The 6,511-nt window shown below is 50.6% G+C and overlaps 1 protein-coding gene across 1 annotated transcript in view; it reads left to right on the forward strand.

Annotated features, from left to right (window-relative positions):
- The first annotated feature begins 609 nt into the window (after positions 1-609).
- The window catches only part of PIRT (phosphoinositide-interacting regulator of transient receptor potential channels), a 13,724-nt gene continuing 7,822 nt past the window's right edge, over positions 610-6,511 (forward strand). Inside the window, exon 1 of the mRNA XM_011933248.1 lies at positions 610-1,112. The gene's annotated coding sequence lies outside the window, so the exon portion shown is untranslated. The remainder of the gene's footprint in view (positions 1,113-6,511) is intronic.

Raw genomic sequence — 6,511 nt, forward strand, 5'->3', positions numbered from 1 at the left:
AATCTCCTGCTCATTGCACAGGTGGGGAACTCAAGATGTCAAATGTGTAGCAAGGATGCCCACCCACCAGTCATCCTGAGGAGGAACAGCTGCCCACATTCTCAGGTTAGTGTGGACCAGGGCAGGAGCCAGCATGCCTTTCAGAATCATAAGCAATTTTGCTGATCTCAGTGTATGCATCAGCATCTTGAAAACTGGCTACTCAACATCTCACACCCAGCTTCCCCAAGCACAGTCCGGTAAAGGTTTATAGAGGTGAAAACCTTTTCACCCTCCTTGCACTGATATTCATCATTCTCTTCACATCACGGTGGCAGCAGGCATCGCATGAAAAGCAACAGGGCATCATGAGGAATGATTGAAGGAGTGATGGGGAACAAGCTCTTTTGCCTCTTTTTGAGATGTCGGGCCCGGGATGGGGGTAAGTCCTGTAGTGGATTCCTGGCATTCTGTAACATAGGGTGCCCACCCAGAGGCACTGGAAGGTTCCAAGGAGTGTCCCTGCCATCTTGCAACCAAGGGTGTTTTCTAAGTCTGCATATATCCTCCAATATCCAGAACACAAAGCGTTCCCAGATCGAATTACTAAGGCCTGCGCTGAACAGAGCCAGTGTAGCGTGAGTCAGCCAGAGGGTCTGATCCAGTCTTTGGCAACCCATCCCCACCACCATGGCACCACCACACACCTCCACCAACCCAGAAACTCCAGGTCCTCTGATTTCTGAGCCTGCGTCAGGAGAAGCTGCCCTGCCCAGGCATCAACGGAACGCACGCCTCCATGAAACTTGAAGACAGACTGCAGAGAAGCATCATGAATTTTTCACAAGATTCATCTCATCGTGGCTGAGCGGAGCTGAGAAAGCCACATTCCGAGGACCCGTGCCAACAGCTCACAAAGAGTTAACCCATTAGGCCATCGCCTGGTGAGCTCATCCGTCCCTGCTGGAGCCTGCTCAGTTGCTGGGATTCACAGCACACCGACTTCTGGATGTGGTCAGGGTGGCTTTCTCTGGCTGGCATGGACTTGAGCAGAAACTCATTGCTGGCTTCCTCCTTGCACGAGCACCGAGTGATTCCCAGGTCCCCCATCCTCCCCTGGGACATCGAGGACAGTAAGTAAGGAGGGAACGTTTCCCTCTGCCCTTCCTTCCACCTCGCTGGAGGAAAGAGCTGGTTTTAACTTTGTTTTGGAGCGTGTTGTCTTTGAACTGGGGTTGGAAGGCAAGTAGGAACAACAAGCAGAGGAGAGGGGGCTATGCCCTGGGAGGGGGTGAAGCCAGCCTGGAGGCACTGCCTGCTGAGGGTCTTGGCAGACAGGGGTGGCCGGAGGAAGGGGGCCGCCCCTTGCTGTGTACCGGGAAGAAGGGAATTTGTGAGCAGAGGGTTGCTTCAGTCCTTCGTGTATAGCATCCAGCCTTCACCGTTAGCAGCCACTGTGGGAAGGGCTGGGCAGGGACTATCCTACCAAATCTAGGTGGGAGGAGGAGCAAAAAAAGCCAGACCATAAAGTGCAAGGCCACCCCCAGACCCCAGAGTACATGGGCGGAATCTCCGACCCAGGCTGTCCTCCTCGGCACCCCGTATCAGACCTCAGCAGCTGCCAATGTCTTCCTCCTGCAGCTGTGGCAGGTGCCTGGGGCAGGTGCCAGAAAAACAAGGTAGGGTGCGCTGGCTGCCTCGGGAGTTTTATCTCAGAAAGGGGGAACAAGGCAGGCACATGCAAACACAGACAAAGACGTGGCTCAGTCAGGCAACTGTGTGCCGAGGGGACCCTATATCCGGGGAAAGCCAGACGTGATCACACACATGATCGCCCAAGCTATTTTTCTACCCTGTCACTGGCCAGGGTCTGGGCACCAGCTGGGTGGCCCGACGAGGGAGGTGAGTGGCACCCTCCAGGCTGACTGTGACCTTTGGGAAACTTCCCTTCCTAGAAGCGCTATGAGCAGCTGACAGATGGGTGGCCATGGCCATGGTGACAGCAGCAGCTTACTCAGAAACTCTCTAGCTTCTACTTTATCAGCCCAGACACTTGGCTCCCACTCACCTTCTCAGAGGGGTGGACAGTCACCAACAGAATGTCCTGGTGAGGGGAAGACAGCACAGCCAGAGAAGACAAGGGACCCTGAGGACAACCACTGGCAAGCTGGAGATGGGTGGGGCATTAATGGGGACTCCGTGAGGGAAACAGGAGGACCCTCCACTTCTCACCACTCTGGGTCTTCCACAGGAATAATACGTGGTGTTACTCCCACCACTTCCATCCTGCCTTCCCCGCTTCTGCCCCAGACTCCCCTCGCTGGGCCCAGCCTTCCAGCAGTGAGGTAATGTGTGCCTCTCTCCTCTGCTTTCAGCTCTTGCAACTCCCAGAATAGCCCAGGTGCTATCGGAGCTCTCTAGATGGAGGGGCCTGAGGGGCAGAAACTCAGGAAGGGCCAGATAACTCCAGGTCCAAGCACGGCAGAATAGCGGAACCTCTTACAATATTAAGGTTGTCAGATGTATTGTCAGATGCCCAATTCAATTTGAATTTGATGATGAATAAATTGTTTGCATGCATTGCTCCCATGCAATATTGAAACATTCTTATACGAAAAAAGTATCCATTGTTGATCTGAGGCTGAAATGTAACTGGACACCTTGTAGTTTTATTCTCTAAATCTGACAACCCTATTAATACCAACCGTATTTCAGCACGTTCAAAGGAGGACAGCACCAGGAAAAGGCTGGGGAGTGAGTTCGGAGGTGGAGATGTACAGGTACGGGGTGGTGGAATGCAAGTGAAGAAAACAAGAAGAAAAGAAAGGCAAGGCCCTTTCCTTGAGAAAGCATAAATAAAAGAGCAGGGCTGATCGGGCACAGTAGCTCACGCCGGTAATCCTAACACTTTGGGAGGCTGAGGGAGGTGGATCACCTGAGGTCAGGAGTTCAAGGCCAGCCTGGCCAACATGGCAAAACCCCGTCTCTACTAAAAACACAAAAATTAGCCAGGCGTGGTGGCAGCACCTGTAATCCCAGCTACTTGAGAGGCTGAGGCAGGAGAATGGCTTGAACCTGGGAGGTGGAGGTTGCAGTGAGCTAAGATCATACCAGTTCACTCTAGCCTGGGCAAAAGAGCAAAACTCCATCATAAAATAAAATAAAATAAAATAAAATAAAGTAAAGTAATAAAATAAAATAAAAGCAGGATTTGGAGGCCGGCAGCTCTGAGCCTGTGTTCCTAGCTGCAAAATGGGAATGATAATAGTGTTACCCTCTTAGAACGGAGGATGAAAAGAGACTCCCCAGGCAAAGAAAGTGGCACACACCAGGCATCTTATGCTGGATTTGTGGCATAGTGACAGTGGTGACTTTGAGGCCGCTGTGCCACAGGCCCCTTGCTGGCCTCTTGCTGCTTGCTGGCCCCAGCTCGGGGACCCTGGCATCCTTGGCAGCTCCACCCAACAGTCCTGGGCCTATCTCCTCAGAGCCAAGGCTGCAGTTCCGTTCACTATGTCCCACCTCAGGTGTCCTCCCCGCTTGCTTTTCCCATAATTTTGAAAAGAAAAGTTAAAACTGCCCCCAAGAGGGGCGGGATAGACTTGAACACAGAGTCTGGAGCCAGGCAGGCTACAAAATTCACATTCCAGTCCAGATGCTCTCCTCTCCTGTGAGTCATCTTGAGCAAGTCACTTATACCTCTCTGATCCTCAGTTTCCTCACCTGCAAAGTGGGGCAAGAAGATAGCTTCCCCAGAGGAGTGACTGGGTGAGAGGACGAAATGAGGCAATGCAGACAAAGCATTTAGCGAGGTTCCCGCCACACACTAAGCATTTGATAAATAGTCGTTATTATTATTGTATAAAAAGCACCGGCCTTCCCCAGCCACATGGCCTCTTTGGCCTTGGAGAAGCAGCTGAGGTACATTGGGGATTTTTGTAGAAACTTCGGCCAGCAAAAGGAAGCCTGCCTGGGCGAGGTGAGCGGTCACTCAGGCCAAAGAAGGGAGGCAGGGAGGAGTTGGTCAGTGTGTCCTGCCTTTGCCCCTTCACAGCTGCCTCCATGCCACCTTGTGAACTGCTCCCTTCCTAACACCTGGCTGTAAGATGAAAGGGAGGTTTTTACAACCACCGGGTGGGAAGGAACAGGACCCGTGACTTGGTAAAGCCTTACGAGTCAAGTTCTAACCTTCTGTAGTTCAGAAAAAAAAAAAAAAAAGAAAGAAAGGCCGGGCACAGTGGCTCACTCCTGTAATCTCAATACTTTGGGAGGCCAAGGCGGGCGGATCATGAGGTTAGGAGATTGAGACCATCCTGGCTAACACGGTGAAATCCCATCTCTACTAAAAATATAAAAAATTAGCCAGGCATGGTGGCGGGCACCTGTAGTCCCAGCTACTCGGGAGGCTGAGGCAGGAGAATGGCGTGAACCTGGGAGGTGGAGGTTGCAGTGAGCCGAGATCATGCCACTGCATTCCAGCCTGGACAACAAGAGCGAAACTCTGTCTAAAAAAAAAAAAAAAAAAAAAAAAAAAAAAAACCAACAGAATCAGAACATCGCCAGCACCTCAAAAGTCCCCATTCCAGTCACTACCACCACCAAACGCAGCCACTATCCTAACCTCTCATAGCATAGACTGTTTTACATGTATTTGAATTTTATGGACATGAGATCACATCACATGCATTCTTTCTCTGTCTGGCTTCTCATTGCTATATAGTCCCAGACCAGCACTGTTTCTTGGTGCCAGCCTGCAGCCTTCTCAGCCTGGTTGTGTACTATAATTAAGTCCCCGCCCAGTTGAACACTTCCTCTTCCTGAGCTCCCTCGCTCCCAGATGGCAGCTCCCAGGAGCAAGCTCTTCCCGGCCCAGCCCCAGCTATGGTCTCTGGCACCACTGAGAATCACTGCATTTTAATTCCTTCATCACAACCTTTTCAACCTCAGGAAACAGCAATCATATCTCCCCATGTCTTCACTGAAAAGGACTGGAAATGACTACTGAGAAAAAGAAATTCTGCTTAAGATGATCAAACACCCTCACATGAGACCAGATTGCAATAACCAGCACAAGGTCTTCTAACAGCTTTATGAACCCATCCCTGCCCCTCAGCCCACAGAGAAAAAAAAAATCACTTTTTAAATGGCTGCTTTGCTTATGCAAATATACCACAGGCTCCAAAGGGAAGCACACACTGGGTGCCTATGGTTACAAAAGCACCTTGTAATATTTTCAGAGTCTTAGGAAGCAGAGATCCAAACTGTAACATCACCAAGGCCAAATTCTGAAGGCCTTGGTTACAACTCCTCTGTCCCCCTGTTAAAGGGGAGGGATCTGTAACTGCTTGTTCTAGAGAATGGAATCATTATTCTTGGGGTCAGGGGCGACGCTAGTTCAGAAAATTCAGGCCTGAGCAGTTACGGATGGAATGAGCAGGTTGGAGAGATTCAGCTGAAACTGATACCGTTGGAAGGATTGAAGGAGAACGCACTCAGTAAAGGACCCCTCTCTGTGTAGAAGTGCCTTGGTCAAGCGGAAGGGGCAGGTTGCAGATAAATGTAGCATGTATCAGGACTTGGGAGCCACCAGCTCCAGACACCAACTCCTTTATCCCAAGCTGTCTTTAACTCCTGGCCAGTAACATGGTTTCCCAAAGCGCACCCCACCGCAGATCTGAGTCTAATTCCAGCCTCCCTCGCAGGCATCCTATTTGAGCTGGGGCAGGTGGTTTCATTGTGACCGGGATGAATAGTCCACCTTCCCCAGTACAGTTTTTTGCTATGGAAAGAAATCTCTCGCATCCCACTCACAAACAGGGATATTTGTAAATGCTGATGTGAGTGGGGCGTGAGTAGCCAAACAGGAAACAGAAGAAGAAGCCAGAGGAGGAAGCACAGGATTCTTGGCCAGGAAAGAGGGTAGAAGCCGAGGTCCAGAGGCTTTGATCTGAAGAGGGAAAAAGAGCAGAAGCCTAGGAGAGCTGCTTAAGGAAAGTCATCCCAAGCAGGCAGGGGCCCCTCGGAGAACAGCCAGAGAGCTTGAGGACTCCGGGTACAGGAGGAGAGAGCCTGCGGGCTCTATCCCAGAGAGCAGCAAATGCCTGAGCTTACTGCAGGGAAGGATCCAGGCTCCTGCTAGAAGACAAATTTAAGTGTGTAAGTGGTTTCTATGTAAGTGGAGAAGGTCCTGCGTTTGTCCTTAGCAACCAGTGGAAGGGAGAGGAGGGGAAACAAGGAAGAGTTGTTCATTTACTTACTCATTCAATTAAAGATACACTAAACCTCTGGGGTACAGAGCACTGTACAGACACCTTGGAGACATCTGAAAGATGAAGCAGGGCAGTAACTTTGTGAAACCTCCAGGCAGGGAACCTGGGCTCTCTCCAATAGAACCTATCCTCAGGAAGTATCTAATATCAATCGTTTACATCTTATGACCTTGTTGTAAATATATAGACCTTTGCCTTGAAGCCACATTTCTGATTATGAAATGTAAGGCTTTAATCTAGGCTGGGCGCAGTGGCTCACACCT

The sequence above is a fragment of the Colobus angolensis genome, unplaced genomic scaffold (assembly GCF_000951035.1).
Source record: "Colobus angolensis palliatus isolate OR3802 unplaced genomic scaffold, Cang.pa_1.0 Scaffold125, whole genome shotgun sequence".
Lineage (NCBI taxonomy): Eukaryota > Metazoa > Chordata > Mammalia > Primates > Cercopithecidae > Colobus > Colobus angolensis.